Raw genomic sequence first — 23868 nt, forward strand, 5'->3', positions numbered from 1 at the left:
GCAAATCAATCAATGTGATAAACCATATTAACAAACTGAAGGAGAAAAACTATATGATCAACACTGATTTATGATAAAAACCCTCCAGAGAGTAGGCATAGAGGGAACTTACCTCAACATAATAAAAGCCATATATGACAATCCCACAGCCAACATCGTCCTCAATGGTGAAAAACTGAAACCATTTCCACTAAGATCAGGAACAAGACAAGGTTGCCCACTCTCACCACTATTATTCAACATACTTTTGGAAGTTTTAGCCACAGCAATCAGAGACAAAAAAGAAATAAAAGGAATCCAAATCGGAAAAGAAGAAGTAAAGCTGTCACTGTTTGCAGATGACATGATACTGTACATAGAGAATCCTAAAGATGCTACCAGAAAACTACTAGAGCTAATCAATGAATTTTGTAAAGTAACAGGATACAAAATTAATGCACAGAAATCTCTTGCATTCCTATACACTAATGATGAAAAATCTGAAAGAGAAATTAAGGAAACACTCCCATTTACCACTGCAACAAAAAGAATAAAATACCTAGCAATAAACCTACCTAAGGAGACAAAAGACCTGTATGCAGAAAACTATAAGACACTGATGAAAGATATTTAAGATGATACAAACAGATGGAGAGATATACCATGTTCTTGGATTGGAAGAATCAACATTGTGAAAATGACTATACTACCCAAAGCAATCTACAGATTCAGTGCAATCCCTATCAAACTACCACTGGCATTTTTCACAGAGCTAGAACACAAAATTTCACAATTTGTATGGAAACACAAAAGACCCCGAATAGCCAAAGCAATCTTGAGAAAGAAAAATGGAGCTGGAGGAATCAGGCTCCCGGACTTCAGACTACACTACAAAGCTACAGTAATCAAGACAGTATGGTACTGGCACAAAAACAGAAATATAGATCAATGGGACAGGATAGAAAGCCCAGAGATAAACCCACACACACATGGTCACCTTATCTTTGATAAAGGAGGCAAGAATATACAATGGAGAAAAAACAGCCTCTTCAATAAGTGGTGCTGGGAAAACTGGACAGCTACATGTAAAAGGATGAAATTAGAACCCTCCCTAACACCATACACAAAAATAAACTCAAAATGGATTAAAGACCTAAATGTAAGGCCAGACACTATCAAACTCCTAGAGGAAAACATAGGCAGAAAACTCTATAACATAAATCACAGCAAGATCCTTTTTCACCCACCTCCTAGAGAAATGGAAATAAGAACAAAAGTAAACAAATGGGATCTAATGAAACTCAAAAGCTTTTGCACAGCAAAGGAAACCATAAACAAGATGAAAAGACAACCCTTAGAATGGGAGAAAATATTTGCAAATGAAGCAACTGACAAAGGATTAATCTCCAAAATATACAAGCAGTTCATGCAGCTCAATATCAAAAAAAAAAACAACAACCCAATCCAAAAATGTGCAGAAGCTCTAAATAGACATTTCTCCAAAGAAGATATACAGATTGCCAGCAAACAGATGAAAGGATGCTCAACATCACTAATCATTAGAGCAATGCAAATCAAAACTACAATGAGGTATCACCTCACACCAGTCAGAATGGCCATCATCAAAAAATCTACAAACAATAAATCCTGGAGAGGATGTGGAGAAAAGGGAACCCTTCTCCACTGTTGGTGGGAATGTTAATTGATACAGACACTATGGAGAACAGTATGGAGGTTCCTTAAAAAACTAAAAATAGAAGTACCATATGACCCAGCAATCCCACTACTGGGCATATACCCTGAGAAAACCATCATTCAAAAAGAGACATGTACCACAATGTTCATTGCAGCACTATTTACAATAGCCAGGACATGGAACCAACCTAAATGTCCATCAACAGATGAATGGATAAAGAAGATGTGGCACATATATACAATGCAGTATTACTCAGCCATAAAAGGAAATGAAATTGAGTTATTTGTAGTGAGGTGGATGGACCTAGAGTCTGTCATACAGAGTGAAGTAAGTCAGAAAGAGAAAAACAAATATTGTATGCCAACACATATATATGGAATCTAAAAAAAAAAAAATGGTACTGATGAACTTATTTGCAGGGCAGGAATAAAGAGGTAGACATAGAGAATGGACGTGATGACATGGGGTGGGAGGGCGAATCTGGGGCGAAGTGAGAGTAGCATCGACATATATACACTACTGAATGTAAAATAGTTGGCTGGTGGGAAGCAGCAGCATAGCACAAGAAGCTCAGCTTGGTGCTTTGTGATGACCTAGAGGGGTGGGTAGGGAGGATGGGAGGGAGGCTCAGGAGGGAGGGAATATGGGGACATGTGTATGCATATGGCTGATTCACTTTGTTGTGCAACAGAAACTAACACAGTATTATGAAGCAATTATATTCCAATAAAGATCTATTTAAAAAAAAAAAGTCTACAAATTACAAATGTTAGAGAGGGTGTGGAGAAAAGGGAACCCTTGTACACTGTTGGTGGGAATGTAAGTTGGTGCAGCCACTATGGAAAACAGTATGGCGGTTCCTCAGAAAACTAAAAATAGAATTACCAGGGGATCCAGCAATCCCACTCCTGGGCATATACTCAAACAAAACTATAATTCAAAAAGATACATGCATGCCTATGTTCATAGCATCACTGTTCACAATAGCCAAAGCATGGAAACAATCTAAATGTCCATCGACAGATGAATGGATAAAGAAGAGGTGGTACATATATACAGTGGAATATTACTCAGCCATAAAAAAGAGAATGAAATAATGCCATTTGCAGCAACACGGATGGACCTGGAGATTATTGTACTAAGTGAAGTAAGTCAGAAAGAGAAAGACAAATACCATATGATATCACTTATATGTGGAATCTAAAATATGAACCTATCTACGCAAATGAACCTATCTCCGAAACAGAAACAAACACACAGACATAGAGAACAGACTTGTGGTTGCCAAGAGGGCGGGGAGGGAGAAGGTTGGACTGGGAGTTTGGGGTTAGTAGATGCAAACTACTGCATTTAGAATAGATAAACAACAAGGTCCTACTGTATGGCACAAGGAACTATATCCAATCTCCTGGGAGAAACCATAATGGAAAAGAATATTACAAAAAGAATGTATATAGGTGTATAACTGAGTCACTTTGATGTACAGCAGAAATTAACACAACACTGTAAATCAACTATACTTCAATTAAAAAATAAATAAAATTAAATTTAAAATGAGGGTATATAGTATAAAGCCTTACTGTAGTACTTACATGTTTCATGTTTGTATAATACCTTACTGTACTATTTACTCCAAAATGATTTGAAGATTAGTGAGAAACTGAGGAAAAGAAATGAACATATAACAATTATTCCTTAAGAAGGAAGTTACAAGACAGTTTATCTAATGCAGGTGAAACTGGAATTAAGCAATATATATATATATATATATATATATATATACCTAGATGTTCACATTTTTAGGTTCAGTTCACATTAATAAGGACATTAAATAAAGAGATTCTTTGGTCACATAAAAGAGCTGATTTTCACTATCCTTTCTCCCTAAGCACCAATGTTGTCTTTTGTAGTAATTTATCGTCTTTTCTTTGGTAATGTCTTCTCATAATATAAAAGATGTAGAAATCAAAAAAGCAGGGCGAAATCAAAGGAATATGAGATCTCTGTACATTGCTGCAGTGATTTTTAATTTGCTCCAATGTTTTTCTATGAAGCTTGCAAAAAACGTTTTTCTAAATTGTGAATGCCAGAATAAAGCGCCTCGACTTGCTACAGCAAGTTTTAGAGAGAAAAAGTTGGTATTATTAATTTTAAAGTTTGTATTGAAAAGTTGCCTTTTGAAAGGCATTGGATTATGTCCAAAGAATTTAAAAATTAAAAAAAAAATAAAAGAGGGCATGGTGGTCATGTGTTGTTTTGCTGTTTTGGGATCACCCTTAATCCAGTGACAGCATTGCAAATTTGCTTTGGAGGAGCTACGTTTCCCCTAACAGATGCAGTCTGGTGGAGCTGTCAGTCAAGATGCCTGGATCTCCTCCACTCAAAGGATGTCCACCCAGGTGCCCCCAGTTTCTGCACCCTATGCATGTTCTCATTCCTTGGTCCTTTCCTGTCCATTTAAAGTCTAGTTTTCAGCCTAATTTCCTTTTTTAAAAATCTATTATTATCTTCTTTATTATTTTTTAATTTAATTTTTATTTTATATCTGGGTATAGATGATTTACAATGTTGTGTTAATTTCAAGTGTACAGCAAAGTGCTTCAGTTATAAATATACATATACCCATTCTTCTTTAGATTCTTTCCCCATATAGGTTATTACAGAGTACTGAGTAGAGTTCCCTGTGCTCTACAGTAGGTCCTTGTTGATTATCTATTTTATGTATAGTAGTGTGTATCTGTTAATCCCAAACTCCTCATTTATCCCTCCCCCCAGTTTTTATTTTGTAAGATACCCCATAAAGGCTGTTTCTCTTTAAATTAGTCAAAATCAAAAGAGATAGAGATATATTTGTGTGTATGACTGAATCACTTTGCTGTACACCTGAAACTAACACAACATTGTAAATCAACTATACTGCAATAAAAATTAAAAAAAAAAAAAAGAAAGAAAGCTGACCCAGGGGAAAACAATTAGTCAAAATTAATTTCTGTCGCTAGCAACCAAAGAATACTGAATGAACCCCCCAAAATGAGTCCCCTAATCTTCTAGAGATGATATAAATCGATCCATGAGGTTATAACAAGAAGTCACACTCCACAGGTGGAATTAGCTGTCTGCAGGCATGCTTCCCTGAAGCAAATCTTCCTGAAAATATAGCTTGGAGACAAGCTTTTTATTGATGAGATTAAAGGGCCTGTTGATATGTCGTCAGGAAGCATCGACTAGGAAGAAAATTCTGTAACCGTGAGACTCTTAAGATGTTATAAAAAGCCTGCTGAACATAAAATATTTACTGTGACCAGTGTGAACCTCAGAAAAGAGTGGTCTTAGACCAAATAGGATTGGGGAAGAGTTTTTTCTGCTCCAGAGAAAGCTCCTTACCAATCAATACTTTATCCGGAGGCATCTGGAAAAGACACACCCTAGTTATGCTGGCGAATTATAACAACGAGCCTTTCAGAAAAGAATGCGCACGCGTGGGACCATTCTCCTGTCCCCTCTGCCACTTTCAAAGAGCCCCAGGGCGCGCCCCTCGCCCCAGCCACCGGAGCCCAGCATCCCGCAGCGGCATATATTTCCAGGGTGACAGAGTGGGAAGCTTCCTAGCCTGGAGCAGCCAGGCCACTTTTCCATTCTAATCGCTCCCTGGACCACTCCTGCGTCAGAAGGGCCCCTCGCTGAGTTATCGCAGGGATGTTAAGCCGCCCTTGCTCACGTGGGTGCACAGAGCTGGGGGCTGGAGAAGTTATCACCCACAGACGCGTCAGCCAGATCCGGGACCCCTCCCCACCCGGGTCTGCTTCAGGGAAACCCAGGCACCGCAGCTTTGCAGCCCAGACCACACAGCCATGAGGGGCCCGAGGATGCGTCTGGGGCTCTGGAGTGTCAGGAAAGAGAGCGTAGATTTACTGCAGTTCCCCTGCCTCAGCCCTGCCGTTGCTTCAGAGAGGTAGACCCTGAGGAATCAGGGCTCCTGCTAGGATCACCAGGCGCCCATTCGTCCTGCAAACTCAGATGCTCCCGGGGGCCGGGCCAACAGTGCCAGCAGCGGTGAGGCAGGCCAGACACCCCCAGGGAAACGCAGCACCTCAGCCAGCTGCTGCCATGAGAAATGTGAGGCTGGTGTCGCCGCCAGACTTTCTGATGTGGGCGGGGGGTGATGAGGGGGAGTGGCAAAGAATCTAGAAATCAGGATTTAACGTAAACCCTCCAGCATTTTATGAGTGGCTCAGTTTTAAAAAACATTCCGAAACCCGCACCAAGTTGAACTGTGGCCCGGATGTGAGCTGTACCTTCCAATGAAACTTCTCAACTGTAATAATGACAGACAACATTAATGTGGCACCAACTGCATGCCCAGCCCCGGTGCTACGAGCTTATGTCACTTAATTTTCTGGCAGCTCCACAAGGGGCTTATCCATCCATTCATTCCTTTTGTTTGTATTCGTACTCACCGTTTTATTTATTCTTAATCTTTTTTTCAGTTAAATGTTGAGGTTTCAACTAATAAACTACGTTTTTTTACATTGAAGTATAGTTGATGTACGATGTTATACAATTACAGGTGTACAAGGATTCATTCATTTTCCACGTCTCCTTCGAGCGTCCTCTGCTGGCCGGGCAGCGTTAGCGGTGTGGGATCCCGCACAGAGCTCTCGTTCGTTGTAAGGGGTGGAGATTGGGGCAAAGAGTGAGCGAGGAAAGCAGTAAATGGACTGGGTCATTTCAGACACTGACCCGTGCCGTGAAGATGATAAACCTGGTGATACAGTCAAGTCCTGAGTAGGTGGGTCTTTGGAGAAGGTGGACCACGAGGTCTCTGTACAGGATGTGACCCTGGAGCCAGCCTTCTGAGCACGGGGCGGGGGGCTGGTTATCGCAGGAGAGGGGACCACAGGGGCCCAGGGGGAGCATGCCCGAGGGACAGGAGGAAGGCCAGAGGGGCTAAGGAGAGAGGGCAGGGAGGACCCTGAGTGCGCAGTGCCAGGAGGTGAGACTGGAGTCAGGGGCGGGATCATACGGCGGGGACCTCGGTGGCTGTGATACAGGAAGCAGGTTTTGATTCTCAGAGCAACGAGAAGCTCTTAGGTGGGCCAGGATCTTGTTTGCAACGTGCGCAAGTTGGCTCTGAGTGCTGTGTGCAGCGCGGGCTGGCGAGGGGCGAACGAGCACGGAACCACTGGGAGAAAGAGGCATTTCCCATCCCCCCTCCACCCCCCTTACAGGTGAAGAATACAAGCAGCGCTTCTGGAATGTGCTGGTCTCCAGACAAGGTACAAAGAAAACTTAAAACAAACTTCAAAACACCCACCTGAAAGGACCAGCTGGCACCCATGTGCTACCAGCTGTGACTTGTGGAGACCAGCTGGGGAGAGGGAGAGAGAGAGAGAGAGAGAGAGAGAGTGTGTGTGTGTGTGTGTGTGTGTGTGTGTGTGTGCAGAAGCAGATTCCTACTCTTTCACCCAAAGTCTGAAGTTCAAATATGAGCCATATGTCTTCCCCTGATCTGAGTATCATCACAGACCAACACACTTCAATTACCCAGTTTGTCATTGACTGAAAAAATGTCACATCTCTCAAAAACAAAAATGATCTTTGAGTGGATTTTCTGGCTGTTAGTGGGAGAGATGGGCTGTGAAAAATAGCCTCTCTCTCAGGATCGGCAGGGTTCCCTGGCAAAGCAGATGCAAGCAGCTAGCCAGGGCTGGGGGCGGGGGCAGCTTTTGGGGCTGACTCACATCTTTCTTTGTGCAAAGCTGACAGCCAGATTGATGGTCAGCTGTTGTGATGAGGGGGCTTCCTAACCTAGAAAAGTCCTCAAACTCAAATTATCCTTCCCACCATCTAGGTAGCTGGATGCCAGAAATCCCTGCAGTTGACATTGCTTTAAGTTAAGATGCTTTAGGTCCTAAGCAGATGCAAATGTGTTCCCAGGGAAGAGTGATGTCAATCCATTATTTTTGACATGATTCAGTAAGATTGGCTGTTATTACTTTGCAAGCCTTGGAGAGGTGGCACACAGGACTGGTAAGTTTTCACAGGGGATGCGGAAGGAAGCAGGAAGGGAATGGCTTTGCTGAGGTCCCTAGTTACAAATGAGCATGTAATGTTCTGGAAATAATGAAAGAGCTTTGCTGAAAAACTAATGATTTAGAAGAACCCCAAAGTAAAGTAGAGACAATTAAATTCAGATTCATCAACACTTGTTCAGTAAGAGAAATAAGAAGTTGTGTGTGCTGGTTTTCCCACAGAGAGAGAGAGAAAGAGAGAGGGGGGAGGGAAGGGGAGAGGGAGAAGGAGAGAGAGAGAGAGAGAGAGAGAGAGAGAGAGAGAGATGAAGTTTTCCAGCATGGTGCCTTTGTAAGGGATCAGCAAGAATGATCTTGAAGAACTGAAAGCAGAGACTCGGTTATTCATATACCCACATTCCTAGAAGCATTATTCACAATATTCAAAAGGCAGAAACAACCCAAGTGTCCATCAAGAGATGAGTGGATAAACAAATATGGTGTGTATCTACAACAGAACATTATTCAGCCATCAAAAGGAATGAAGGGGAATTCCCTGGCGGTCCAGTGGTTAGGACTTGGCACTTTCACTGCTGAAGGCCCAGGTTCAATCCCTGGCTGGGGAACTAAGATCCTGCAAGCCAAGTGGCACAGCCAAAAAACAAAAACAAACAAACAAAACAAAAAAGGAATGAAAATTTGATATCATGCTACAACATAGGTGGACCTTGAAAACATTATGCTTGGTAGAATAAGCCAGATACAGAAGGACAAACATTGTATCATTCCACTTACGCAAGGTACCTAGAATAGGCAAATTCATAGAGACAGAAAGTAGAATAAAAGTTACTGGGGATGCAGGGGGAGGAGTGGAGAGTTATTGTTTCATGGGTTCAGAGTTTTTGTTGGGAACGATGAAACGTTTTGGGTATAGGGAGTGCATGAAGTTGAGCACTTATGAATGGTTAAATAATAAATATTATGCTATGCATATTTTATCACAATTTTTAAAAAGTTAACAGAATGAGATGAGATGAAAATTTTGTAAAAGAATGGTTTTGACTCCATTTTTTTCACTCAGAGTTCTTTAGTGTAAGCAGCAGAAACTAATTTGGGCTTCTTTTTGAAAAAATTATTAATTAATTAATTAATTTTATTTTTGGCTGCGTTGGGTCTTCGTTGCTGCACACAGGCTTTCTCTAGTTGCGGTGAGCGGGGGCTACTCTTCGTTGTGGTGCGCGGGCTTCTCACTGTGGTGGCTTCTCTTGTTGGGGAGCACGGGCTCTAGGCGCGCGGGCTTCAGTAGTTGTGGCGCACGGGCTTAGTTGCTCTGCGGCATGTGGGATCTTCCCGGACCCGTGTCCCCTGCATTGGAAGGTGCATTCTTAACCACTGCGCCACCAGGGGAGTCCCTGCTTTTTCTTTTCTTTTTTTTTTTTTTTAATGGAGGAATAATAAAGTCCAAAGACTGAGCAGCCAAAAATATTCCTTGGAAGGATCTCATTTGGTGCATCCAGTTGCCACAGTTTATACCTGTATATACTTGTCTCTTGACATCTGTCACAGTCTATAGATTTCCCCACCCAGATGGCACCCCAGGCAGACATGGCACAACTTCTTCCTGAACAGTTTTCAGCAGCCTTCGGTTGTGGTGACATCTCAAAGGGAAAGAATACTTTGGGACAGTCCTTTCTAAATTTTAACCCAGGGCTTGGAGACTGCACGCTTGCTGAGTACTCCAGATCTGCTTGTGTTTCAGAACATGAATTTGCCATTTCTGTCTTGCAGGAAACTTTTAGGGCCCTGGCTCTCACGGGTATGACTTGCACTTGACCACGGATTTGTAAATGCGTTCGCAATCTATCGTACTTATTAGATCACTTTCCATTCTTCCTGAATTCACACCAACACTGGTTGCTGATACTAAGAAACTTGGGACTATTTGCTTCTGTATTCGAAAAATAAAGGGATATGATTCTGTATTTCAGAAACAAAATAGATATCAGAAGATAGAAGCCCCAAGGCAGGCTGTGTGAAGGATTTCCTGTGTGACCTCAGGCAAGTCACTTTACCCCTCTGAGCCTGTCAGTCAAGTGAGGAGTTTGCCTTCTTTGATTGTAACCTTAAGAATGTTCCCTACAATGATTTCCTTTCCTAACTGTCTCCTGGGCATATCATGCTTTCCCCCCAAAGGTTATAGCTTTTCTCCACCACCTACTCCTTGCTGATGAAAGCAATGACTTACCATCGAGGGAAACGACCTCTTGTATCATCTCAAAAACCTCAGACAAAATAATTTAGAATGTCCATTGCACAGATGAGGACGGTGAGGCACAGAAAGGTTAGGTAACCTTTCCCGGGTCAGGCACTAAGAGATGCTGAGGCTGGGACTCAAACATGAGTTTATCATCTTCTTAACCTGCGGTCCCTGCTTCCTCCAAGGACGGGGAGCCATTGGGTTGAGTTCCTCCTGGTTCGGCCCATAAAGTGTCTCCTGAATGGTCACTGGCACTCCTCAATCCTCCTGTCTCCTGTGGTTGGTTTTGCCAAAGGGATGCGCTACAACCTACAGTTCCTAAAATCGTAGGACAGTGTCGACGTTTACTCAGGTCCTTCTCCATGCCAGGGAGAGTACGAAGGGTTCTCCTCGTCCTCACACACTCACAACTCCGAAATCCAAAAAACAAATCTCAAAATCCAGAAACGTTTTTCATAGGTTTGCAGCAAAACTCTGTGCTGGTCAAATAATGAGGACCTCTGTAAAGTGCTTATTTAGCACATTTACATAACTCTTGTACGCGTTTTGCTGCGTAAGTATTAAACAATTTTATGATGGGGCGCTCCCCCAGGGGTGGGCAACACTGAGTATGTTACTACATATACACCTATCTAACTGTATATACACTACACTCATTCTCTCTGCCTCTGTCTGTCTGTCTCTCTCTCTCTATATATATATATACACTCTCCCTCTCTATGTATCGATAAATAAAAAGACAAAGAGAGAGAGAGAGGGAATGTATACACCATACATAGAGAGCATGTTAATTTATATTAGGGGAGAGAGAAAAAGGGTGTATGTAGTAAATATACAAATATATAAGTATATATGTATATAGTCATAATATATAACATAAATATTCTCTATATTTATATATTCTCTCTATATAAATATTTTACATAATATATTATTCCATATTATGTATTATATATCTATATTATATATTAGAGAGTGTATATAGTGTATATCTGTATACACAGATAGGTAGGCAAATAGATAGACAGGTAAAGATGGATGGCTATAGATATATAGATGGAAGGATGGTAGACAGAATAGATGATAGATAGATAGATAGATAATAAAGACCGAGTGTGTGTGTGTGTGTGTGTGTGTGTGTGTGTGAAACTCGGAAATTTCTAAATCTTGAAGCTCAGCTGAGCACCGAAGGATCTGGACGAAGAACTGTGGATCTGGGGTAGGTTGTATAGTTGTTTAAAATAGTCGCTCCTGCTTCTCCGTTAAGGACCAGTCTCTGTGGGAGAATCATGACGTCAAGCATAACCACTGACTTGCTTTAGCCAATGGGATGTGAGCGGACGTGCCCTTCGTTACTTCCCAGAAGAAGTTCTAAGTGTCGTTGAATGGTCCTCACCTTTTTTCTTTTTCTTCGGCCACAAGAGTGCCAGCACCGCAGCTGGGAGCCATTCTATCGCGATAGACGTACGATGTGAGCCTGAAATGAACCTCAGTGGTTGCCAGTCTCTGAGATCTGAGGGTCATTTGTGACTAGAAAACAATCAGCCTCTGCTGGCCAGTCGAGGACTCACTTGACAGGCTCCGCTTCACACGTACGAGGTAACAGAGGACCTGCCCACAGCCTCAAAGCTGGTCGTTGGCGGTGCCTGACCTCAAATCTGGGGGATCTGACCCCCAACGGTACTCTCTTGACCCTCACAATCAACCTCCTCTCTCTCAGGCCATTTATTCCGACAGATGACTTCTCCCCTGGGGGATCCAAATGCCCAGGTTCGATTTCTCTTCAGACAGCCCCCAGTTTCTGAGAAAGCTCTCTTGCATGACCTCAGCTTTTTTTTTTTTTTTTTTTTTTCATTTCCACGGAAGCCAGCCTGTGTGCTGCCTTCAGACCGGCAAGACCCCCAGGGTCTCATCAGAGCTGGGTCTAACAAGGGAAGCTTTTCCACAGAGTGCTGATTGATTTTCTTCCCTCCTGAGGTGGGAGCTGTGTGGGTCAGAATAGCTCACCCTGCTCTACTGATGACAAATTATGTCTCTTTGGCTCCCCAAAGGACAAGTGAGTCCCCAGTTCATATGAAAAGGCTGCTGCAGGAATGTTCTGTCCCAAAGCCATAAACACAGCACAGAGTGTACCTTATTATCATGAGGGCGGAAGGCCGACTCCTGCTTTAACCGTAAACTCTCCTGATATCTCCAACGGAGATAATTATGGTGCTTAAGGGAACTTTTGGTCTTGCTAAAAGTACTTAGCAACGTTTGCATGGCAAAGAAGGCACTAACAGGTGATCCAGGAAAGATTCTGGAGCCGGCATTTACTAATTCATCAGGGAACCCTCCTGGCTGCTTGGCTGTCTCCCCCTTTGAAGTGCCTTCCTTCCTCCTGTATCATGGCCCTCCTTGACCTCACACCCCTGCTTCTGATGCTAGCGAGCTTAGGTGAACTCAGTCCTACCCAGCAGTGAGGAAAAAGCAAGGAGATAAAGCTGTTTAGTTCAGTGACTGTGGCAGATGCTGCTAAGCGTTCACCAAAACCCAATTTCCTTTCCCCCTGGGAACACAGCTAAACTGAATTTCCCAGTGTCCCTTGCAGTGGAATAAAGCAAATGCCTGAGATTTGGTCAATGCAATGTGGGTGGAAATGATACCTGCCAATTAAGGTCTGGACCATAGAAAGCCTCTGGATAGGCTCTCTCCCCATCTACCAGCCTAATGAAGAAGCCCTACAGGAGGGCAGAGCCACAAGATGGAAAGAACCTGGGTTCCTGAGTCACCATGTGGAAGGATGCCCACTATACCCATGCCCCGCACTATTACATGAACAAGAAACAAACCGTGTTAGCCACTGTTGATATCAGTTAACCCAGCCTGACTAATACAAGAGCCCTGACCCAGTGTTTCCCCCTACTCAAATTCTAGGTGTCTCCAAATGGGTCATCCAGGAATCCCCTGAAGAGGCCATGTTGAAGTACTACTCCTCTAAGCTAAGCCAGCTACACATGATGTACTCCTACCTTACACACGTCTTCCACCTGCTAATTCTATTCTGTACCCTTTCATTGCAATAAACTGTAACCATGAGCATAACAGCTTTGATGAGTTCTGGGAGTTCTTCTAGTGAATCAAGAACTTGAGGGTGGTCTTGAGGAACCCCCCAAACTGCAGGGAGGTAAAGGTATTCTAATGAAAGACCCGGTACGGGAAAACCAGGTCTTTCATTAGAGACTTGAAAATGCCATTTGTGAACGGAAAGTTCACAGGGAAAAAAAATTACTCTCAAACATATGCGAAAAGGTTCAACTTGACTCCGTAGTATCACAAGTATAGATTAGAAGCAGATTGAGATATTATGTTTTAACCTAGCAGGTTGGCCCAAATCCCAAAGCATGGCAACACGCTGTGTTGGTGAGGCTGAGGGAAAGCAGACGCTCCTACGTAGATGGTGAAAGCGTAAACTGATACAAGCTCCATATGGATTAGTTTGGCAATGTTCATCAAAATTACAAATGCACATACCTTTGACCCATCTACTCTATCGCTGTGAATATATCCCACCCATGTATGTGCAAATGCAGGAATACATGTACACAAGAGTATTCACTGCTGCATTGCAAAAGACTGAATGGTGATAGCAAAAGATTGAAACCAGCCCATATGTCTATCAACAAGGAACTGGTTGGATAAATTACATTATACTATCCAATAAAGTATATAATCGAACACCGTGCATCTGAAAAAAAAAAAAAGGAAAGAGAAAAATGTGTACTGACGTAGTCAGAGACACATTTCAGTGGAAAAAAAAGCAAGTTATAGAACAGTATGTACAGCAGACAACTATTTTTATGAAAAAGCGGGAAAAGTATGAATATATTTTGTATTTGCTTCTGCTTGCATAAAGATGCTCTGTAATAATATACAATTAATTAATGAAATAATGACTGTTTGGGGTGAAAGGAGGAAGGGGAACAGGGATATTATTTTTATACCATGTAAATGTATTGCTAATTTAAGGGGTTAGATTTTAAAACAGAAAAATACTGCTTAGGGCTTCCCTGGTGGCGCAGTGGTTAGGAATCCGCTTGCCAATGCAGGGAACACGGGTTCGATCCCTGCTCCGGGAAGATCCCACATGCCGCAGAGCCACTAAGCCCATGCGCCACAACTACTGAGCCTGCACTCTAGAGCCTGCGAGCCACTACTGCTGAGCCTGCGAGCCACTACTGCTGAGCCTGCGAGCCACAACTGCTGAAGCCCACACGCCTAGAGCCCGTGCTCTGCAACAAGAGAAGCCACCTCAATGAGAAGTCCGCGCACCACAACGAAGAGCAGCCCCCGCCTGCCACAACTAGAGAAAGCCCGCGCACAGCAACGAAGACCCAACGCAGCCAAAGACAGATAAATAAATAAATTAATTAATTAACTAATTAGAAGAAAAAGGAACCTACTGAATAGCACAGGGAACTCTATTCAATACTCTGTAGTGAGCTAGATGGGAAAAGAATCTAAAAAAGAGTGGATATATGTATGTAAATGACTGACTTTGCTGGACAGCAGAAGTGAACACAACATTGTAAGTCAACTGTACTCCAATTTTTAAAATTTTAGAAAAATAAAAGAGGTAACAAGGATCTAGAAAAGAAATTTGGTTTAGAAATTAAAAAACCATTTATTTGACTTGAAAAAAAAATAAATAAAGGGAGGCACAAGGAATTTTCTGTATCCTGGTCCTGGTGCTAATTCCATGAATCCATACATTGCTAAAATTCATGGAACTCTACACGGAAGGAAGCCAACTTTATTTTTGTCCATTTTTAAGAATGAAATTTATTGTCAACATCATCACTCTTGCACAAACGCTACCCTGACTACCCATGCACCATGAGAGGGAAGCTAGAGTGCCCTTTAAGGAGAGGAATTTCCTAGTCACGAGGTATCACATCTTTACTTTTAATATTTTCTGCCAAACTGCACTCCAAAGTGGCTGTACCTGTGGGATTTTCTTAAGGGCAACATAGCCCTAGAGATGTTTCCTACCATGGAGTCGAGGGAAAACCTCCACACAGAATTGAAAATCGATATCCTAGGAATCTTACAATGTCCCCAATCTATATTCCAAACCGCTGTCCTTTCTTTTCACCGGTGTAAATTCACAGCACAGGAACAGGGTGGGAGATAAAGCAGTAAAAGGGAAGTCGAGCAGAAGTTTTAAAACTCACATACCTACAGGGAACAGAAATTAATAAAGATCATAATGATAAGGATAGCAAACACTCACCTAGTGCTTTCAAGGTGCCAAGCACTGGACAAATCACTTTGCATGTCATAAGTTACTGGATTCTCACAACAAACCTGTAGAGTCAGTTACCTTCATATTCCCGTTTTACAGATGAGGAAACCGAGGCATAAAGAGATTGAGAAGTATACCTGCTATTACAGCTAGAAAATGGCACATCCGGGGCTCAGCTCAAAGCAGTCTGGCTGCAGAAAGAGGACCTTAAACGTGTGCAGTCAGCCAGGAGCTAGAATCCTGACATTCCAGCGTGATCCGGTTTGGTTTTCAACACTGCAACTGACGACAGGAGTCAGAACCAAGCGGCGAGGATGCAAGCGTGCATCCATCCCCCAGAAGCAGCAGCCGAGAGTCACCGCAGCACGTTGCTGCCCTTGGGGAAGGCACATTCAGCAGCAACAGATGTCTCATTTTTCTGGAAAGAGGTCAAAATTGGGATTTCTTTATGAAATCTCCCAATCTTAAAGTATTGACTCAGTTTGGCTTTAATAACTGTAGAGATCACGTTACTACCTCTGAGTTAGAACTAGTTAAGACAATATGATGCTTGAAAAGGTTGACCCTAACGTGGCCAGCATCTTTGTGATTCTTTTAGATCCAGCCTGAAGAGCCCACCCAAGTTCACTCTGTTTTGTTTATCTATTATTGCATAAAGAAACCACACCAAATGTCAGTGACTTGGAATGAAAATGGATGGCTTATTTTTTACTATTATGTATTGTTATTATTAATTGTAATATACGATACAGCTTATGAATTATAATTTATTGTAATGATTTGCTAATTATTATAATTGTTGCTCAGGAATCTGTGGCCCTGCTGATCTAAGCCACGCTCGCTGACTGTGGCTGGGCTCGCCCATGTATCTGTGGTCAGCTGTGGGCTGGATGGTCTAGGGTGGCCTCAGCTGGAATGGCTCTTCTCTGTCCCACCAAGGCTCTCATCCTCCAGCAGGCTAGCCTGGGCTTATTTACGTAGCGGTTCTGCAGGTTCCTAAGAAAACGATCAGAAGCATGCAACACTTCTTGGGTCCAGACTCAGGACTCATAAGACACTGGTTCTGTTGCATTCTATTGGCCAAAGCAAGTCAAAAGGCCAGACTGACTCCCACCCAGGAGTAGGAAAATAGACTCTCGATGAGTATTGGCAAGACACTGGGGTCAACTTTGCAGCCCTCCCACCTCCTCTTTCTGGGCTCCTCTCCTAAATCATTGCTGATTGTTTTAATGAAAGACAGTGTGGAAGAACAACAAGTAGCCTATTAAGGGGCTTCCCTGGAGGTCCAGTGGTTAAGACTCTGAGCTTCCACTGCAGGGGGCATGGCTTCAATCCCTGGTTGGGGAACTAAGATCCTGCATGCTGCGTGGTACGGCCAAAAAATAAAAAATAAATAAAAATTTAAAAAAAGAAGAGCTATTAAGTGAAATGGTTTATTGACACCTGATAAATTCCAGCTGTTCAGGCCCAATTTTAATCTTTGCTCCTATTCCCAGGGAAACAGTCTTCTAAGGAAGCTGAAATTAGAAGCCCAACACCATTGGGAGTCAATTCTATAGATAGCACTCCTTGAAAATAATGAAAAAACTGAATAGGTTTAACTAAAATAAAAGTTCAGTAATGTATTAACACCATAACCCTCCAGAGAAAGCTTTTACTACCTTCTGCCTAGAATGTGTAGATTTATATTAATGTAATAAAACAGGACCTGAAACAAAGGAAGAACTACGTAAGTGCAAGCTATCACTATTATCACTCATAAATTCCACAGAATCTCACTAAGAACCTACTTAGTGCAAGATGGCACAAATGTGCATTGTAGTGAGACAGGCTGGGAGCTGGGACACTTTGCTGCAGTGCTTGCACCTAGACAAATGTCTCCTCAAGCAATAAAATACAAAGAAGTTATAAGGGACTAAAAATAACTGCGTGCATGCACAGTTGGTGGGAGTTATGGACAACAAGATACAAAAAGACCAAAAAAAAAAAAAAAAACCCAGCCGCTGCTTCTGAAGAGCTGGGAGCAAAAGCAGGGCGCTGTGCATACGCCCTGCGCACACCACCACAAAGGGGTGGGCAGACTACTTAAGCCACGCCTCTGGCCCGACCCCTGGACACACCCCTACCCTCACCCCATATAAGGAACCAGCTCGCCCTGCCTCGGGGAGCCAGCAAAGGAACCTGTTACTGGTTCTCGCTCCCCCCCCTGCTGCAGCAGGGGCCCCAACAAAGCCTTGCCTGAATTTCTTCTCTGGCCTCTGATCAATTTGTATTGATTGGGGAAGGCCCAGAACCCCGGTCAGTATCAGTAGGATTTAATCAATGTTCTCTGAGTAGTAGTTAGCTGATCTCTTTGCCACCTGACTCTCAAAATGACACATTCATAGGACGGACCTGGAATAAACGGATTTGCAGAAGCCAGGAATGCGGATTAATCAAATTAGCTCTACGTTTCTGTCCCCTCCCCCAACTCTCAATTTAGATGTTGTAGTAAATGGAATATGACCCACCCCCCCCCCAACCAAAAGAAGTCCATATCCTAATCCGTGAAGCCTGTGGATTTGTTACCTTTTATAGCAAAGGAGACTTTGTAGGTATGATTCAGTTAAGGGTCCTGAGATGGGGAGAAGCTCCTGGATCATCCAGGTGGGTTCAGTGTCATCACAAATTCTTACAAGAGGGAAACAGAAGAGTCATAGTGAGAGATGTGAGGACAGAAGCAGAGGGCAGAGGGTGAGATTTGAAGATATTATGCTGTGGGCTTTGAAGATGGAGGGAGGGGCCATGAGCCCCCCCCCCATGATATATGCACCCCCATGTTTATTGCAGCTTTATTTACAATAGCCAAGATATGCAAGCAACCTAAGTGTCCATCGATAGATGCATAGGTAAAGAAGGTGTGAGACACACACACACACACACACGCACACAATGGAATATTACTCCACCATAAAAAGATGAAATCTTACCATTTGGGACAACATGGATGGACCTTGAGGGCATTATGCTAAGTGAAATAAGTCAGATGGAGAAAGAAAAATACCGTATGATTTCACTCATATGTGGACTATAACAGGAAAAGAAAAGAAAAGAAAAAAGAAAAGGAAAAAAGACAAGAAAAGGGAAAGAAACAAACCAAACAAAAACAAACACACAGATACAGAGAAGACAGTAGTAGTTATCAGAGGGGAAGGGGCGGGGGAGGGGAGGGCAAAATGGGTAAAGGGGGTCAACGGTACGGTGACAGACGGAAACGAAACTTTTGGTCTATTGGGTAACTCCCCAGTTTCTCTCTTTTCAGGATTTTATTTCCCCGACCAGGGATTGAACCCAGGCCCCCTGCAGTGAAGGCACCAAGTCCTAACCACTGGACCACCAGGGAATTTCTGGAAACTAAACTTTCGGTGGTGAGTACTCTGCAGTGTATACAGAAGTGAAAATATAATGTTGTACATGGGAAACGTATATAATGTTATAAACAGTGTGACCTCGATAAAGTGTTACAAATTCCAAAAAAAAAAAAAAAAACGCCTTGATTCCTAGGGAACTTCAAACACATATTTTAAAATATTTATTTATTTATTTGGCTGCACCAGGTCTTAGTTGCGGCATGTGGGATCTAGTTCCCTGACCAGGGATCAAACCCGAGCCCCCTGCATTGGGAGCGTGGAGTCTTAACCACTGGACCACCAGGTAAGTCCCCCTTCAAACCTATTTTTAAAACGTCCGTTTAAAAGACATAGTAGCCTTTGTCCATGTAACATATTTCCATTTCATATTGAATCCAAAGAGAGGGGAAGAAAGATAGCTTCTATAAGCCGATGGGAAACATTTCTCTGTGAAAGTCTTAGAGATACGTGTGCATGTGTGTGCATGTATGGGCATGTTTTCACACATAAATTTTGATGGATCACTTAACGTTCGATTAAAGTGCCTGCTTCTCATTTTATTTCCCCAGGGCCCCGGTAATAATTTGGGCCTTTCTGTGGCACAAGTAATCTCTGAAAATGGTTCAGACCCCATCAGATGTCAGCTAATGCTTGATTAAATTAAGCTTAACCGATAAAATAACCTTTATCTAGAAGGGTGATTACGCAAGTCAAAGATGTGTCATGTAAAGGGATAGAAATGACATTGGTTCCCATCTCCCTAAAGGCTTGGTAGGTCTAGAAACAGGTCCTTATGCCCGGGAACGTGAGGAATGTGGCCCTCTAGAAGATAGCCCCCTGTGAGGGTAGTAGGATGCTTGCCCTTCTTGGTTCACGGCCAAACTCCCCAATGTCTACAACAGTGTCTGATCCATAATAAATGGTCAAAGGTTATTTGTTGAGTGAACAGATAATGGATAAATGCATGAACCCCATCCGAGGCAAACCTGGATGAGATCAGAATGGACTGTAGTTGAAGGCGCGGAGATAATAACCAAGTGTCCATCGTGAAAGAACAAATCATGAAAAGACATACTCACAAATCAATTAAGAGTGAAGTGGTAAATAATGGCTCTTAAGCGCGTGCGTCAAGAATTTTGCCCTGACCATGCAGCTGGGCACCTAAATAGAGCTGTCGACTTTCTAGCGACTAGCTTTTATCCAACCCAAAAGAACAGAAGAAAGCGGAATACTTTCCAGAATGATGAAATTACACTGGACAACTTAATGAAAAGTCCTGGGTTCCCACTGAGGCATTAAATGGTTCATTTCCACATGGAAGCCTCCATGGCTTGTGACAAGCTCTTGACAAACTGTTTCTTTATGTTTTCATTGAAGTGTTATGGGCAATAGAGATTAACCAAAAAGATTTTCCCCAACTGCAGCTTTGTTGTTTGAGCTGCACTGCTCACCAGTGAAGACTCAGCCAGAGGCAGGACAAGAAAGTCCAAAGATGGATGATGCTTTCCCATCTAATGATAATGACGTATTAATTATGTGTTTCTGAGTTAATTCGTGCTATAAACTGCTCATATAGAAAGAGGGCTAGTTTCTTTCTTCCACTGTAGTTCACCACCACTGCCTTCTACCAGGAAAAATAAAGCCCCTTCTTTGGAGGTTTTCAGATTCTAATAACTGAGGTTATGAAATAATGAGAGATTAGCTCTGCGAGCTCAGAAATCATCCACGTTTGGCTAATTCGTCGCTCCTGGGCTGGTCATTAAATCTTGAGGTGACTCTGGCTACCTTTGAATTGAAGCTGGCATCCTGAATGCCTGCAGTGAATCCACTGAGCACACTTGCTACCAAATGTCAAGATTTCACAGGGTAGGGTCTTAGGTGGACTTGACACGCCGACAAACTGACAGTCACAGAACGGTTAATTTCAATTAGGTTAATTTCAACATTGGCCATACTGGTCCTTTACACACCACCCCAGAATTAACTGGAAAGTTGACTTCAATTCTCCTCCTTAAACCTTCTCAGGGGCTTCCCTGGTGGCACAGTGGTTAAGAATCTGCCCACCAATGCAAGGGACACGGGTTCGAGCCCTGGCCTGGGAAGATCCCACATGCCCCAGAGCAACTAAGCCTGTGCGCCACAACTACTGAGCCTGAGTTCTAGAGCCTGCGAGCCACAACTACTGAGCCCACGTGCCACAACTACTGAAGCGTGTGTGCCTAGAGCCCGTGCTCCGCAACAAGAGAGGCCACGACAATGAGAAGCCTGTCCTGCGCAACGAAGAGTAGCCCCCGCTCGCCGCAACTAGAGGAAGCCCGCATGCAGCAACGAAGACCCAACACAGCCAAAAAAAAAAAAAAGCCCAGAGATAAACCCACGAACATATGGTCACCTTATCTTTGATGAAGGAGGCAAGCATATACAGTGGAGAAAAGACAGCCTCTTCAATAAGTGGTGCTGGGAAAACTGGACAGCTACATGTAAAAGTATGAAATTAGAACCCTCCCTAACACCATACACAAAAATAAACTCAGAATGGATTAAAGACCTAAATATAAGGCCAGACACTATCAAACTCTTAGAGGAAAACATAGGCAGAACACTCTATGACATAAATCACAGCAAGATTCTTTTTGACCCAGCTCCTAGAGAAATGGAAATAAAAACAAAAATAAACAGATGGGACCTAATGAAACTTAAAAGCTTTTGCACAGCAAAGGAAACCATAAACAAGACCAAAAGATAACCCTCAGAATGGGAGAAAATATTTGCAAATGAAGCAACTGACAAAGGATTAATCTCTAAAATTTACAAGCAGCTCATGCAGCTCAATAACAAAAAAACAAACAACCCAATCCAAAAACGGGCAGAAGACCTAAATAGACATTTCTCCAAAGAAGATATACAGATTGCCAACAAACACATGAAAGAATGCTCAACATCATTAATCATTAGAGAAATGCAAATCAAAACTACAATGAGATATCATCTCACACCGGTCAGAATGGCCATCATCAAAAAATCTACCAACAATAAATGCTGGAGAGGGTGTGGAGAAAAGGGAACCCTCATACACTGTTGGTGAGAACGTAAATTGATACAGCCACTATGGAGAACAGTATGGAGGTTCCTTAAAAAACTAAAAATAGAACTAGCATACGACCCAGCAATCCCACTACTGGGCATACACCCTGAGAAAACCATAATTCAAAAAGAGTCATGTACCAAAATGCTCATTGCAGCTCTATTTACAATAGCCAGGACATGGAAGCAACCTAAGTGTCCATCATCGGATGAATGGATAAAGAAGATGTGGCACATATATACAATGGAATATTACTCAGCCATCAAAAGAAACGAAACTGAGTTATTTGTAGTGAGGTGGATGGAGTTAGAGTCTGTCATACAGAGTGAAGTAAGTCAGAAAGAGAAAAACAAATACAGCATGCTAACACATATATATGGAATCTAAGGATAAAAAAAAAAAAAAAGGTCATGAAGAACCTAGTGGTAAGATGGGAATAAAGACAAAGACCTACTAGAGAATGGACTTGAGGATATGGGGAGGGGGAAGGGTAAGCTGGGACAAAGTGAGAGAGTGGCATGGACAAATATACACTACCAAACGTAAAATAGATAGCTAGTGGGAAGCAGCCGCATAGCACAGGGAGATCAGCTCGGTGCTCTGTGACCACCTAGAGGGGTGGGATAGGGAGGGTGGGAGGGAGGGAGATGCAAGAGAGAGGAGACGTGGGAACATGTGTATATGTATAACTGATTCGCTTTGTTGTGGAGCAGAAGCTAGCACACCCGTTGTAAAGCGATTAAACTCCAATAAAGATGTTAAAAAAAAAAAACCCACCAAAAAAAAGGGAAAAAAAAAAAACCTTCTCAGATTAAAGTCAGGTGCTGGTCTGGGTATGAAATAAACATTTCCACTTTCAGCCCTAGGGCACCGTATTTGAAGTGTGTCCTTGTCTGCGTCCAACTCCCCCTTCGCTACTATTTTATTAACTACTTCCAAGAAGACTGAAATACAGCCTTAAGTCAGAGGCCCATGAAATACTTAAATGAAACGCAGTTTTTGTTCTCGATGAAGATCTGTAAGACTCTTTCTTGAAGAGATGGCTCCAGCGAGACATCTAAGAAAAAGAGGGAACGGATGCCCTTCATTTTATGTCGTGGCCTCAGCTAGTTTGTTCCAGAAATCACGTGGTACCATCTCATATTAGGGTTTGGATCTAATGGGAACTCGAGACATAGTCACTGAGGGATGGAGATGTCAGGGCTTAGCGATTACTTTTCCTGCTTCACCTCTTTAATTATTTACAAAATATCATTTTTAACCTACAAAAATAACGTATGGTCAGTTTGGGAAACTTGAAGGCCACAGGAAAAACACCTAAGAAAATAAATGTTAACCCTACCCTCACCCAAGTACACGTGCATGAACCATTACAGGTTCTGGTTTATGCACATGTGTGTGTAAGTTTTAATAAAACTGAGATCATAGTCCACACACTAGGGTGCCTATGTTTCCTTGTCAAGTCATATCATTTGTACTATAATTTCTAAAGGCTGCACACTATTCCACGTGAAAACTATACAGTAACGTAATTAACCAATCCATTATTTCTGAATATTTGCATTGCTCGAAATCATTGGCCATTATAATTAACACCGTGATGGATTTACCTTTCATACAAGCTTTTAATCACCCCTGATCGTGTCTTTGGGATAAATGTCTGAAGGTGAAATGGCTAGGTCAAAGGTTATATGTATATATTTTGTTCTATATATACATATATATAAAACATCATGTATTTTGTAAATACAATATATGGTATGTACAATTGTAGATAAGTTTTTATTCTTAACTATAGATAATCTTTATTACAATTAATAAAATACATAAATAATAATTTATATTTGTGTATTTGGTTATATACAAATAATTCTAGATATACAAGGACTTCCCTGGCAGTCCAGTGGTTAAGACTCCATGCTTCCAATGCAGGGGGTGCGGGTTCGATCCTTGGTTGGGGAACTAAGATCCCACATGCCGCATGGCACGGCCAAAAAAAAAAAAAAAAAAAATTATAGATACAATTTACCTTTAATTATAGATAATTATAAATTATAATTAATGAAATTAATAGGATAATTTTATTTTTAATTATAGATAATTTTAATTTTTATTATTTTATTTATATATTTACAAATACATGTAATTTTAGAACTAGTTATAAATT

The sequence above is a fragment of the Eschrichtius robustus genome, chromosome 14, assembly GCF_028021215.1.
Source record: "Eschrichtius robustus isolate mEscRob2 chromosome 14, mEscRob2.pri, whole genome shotgun sequence".
NCBI classification, from domain to species: Eukaryota; Metazoa; Chordata; class Mammalia; order Artiodactyla; family Eschrichtiidae; genus Eschrichtius; species Eschrichtius robustus.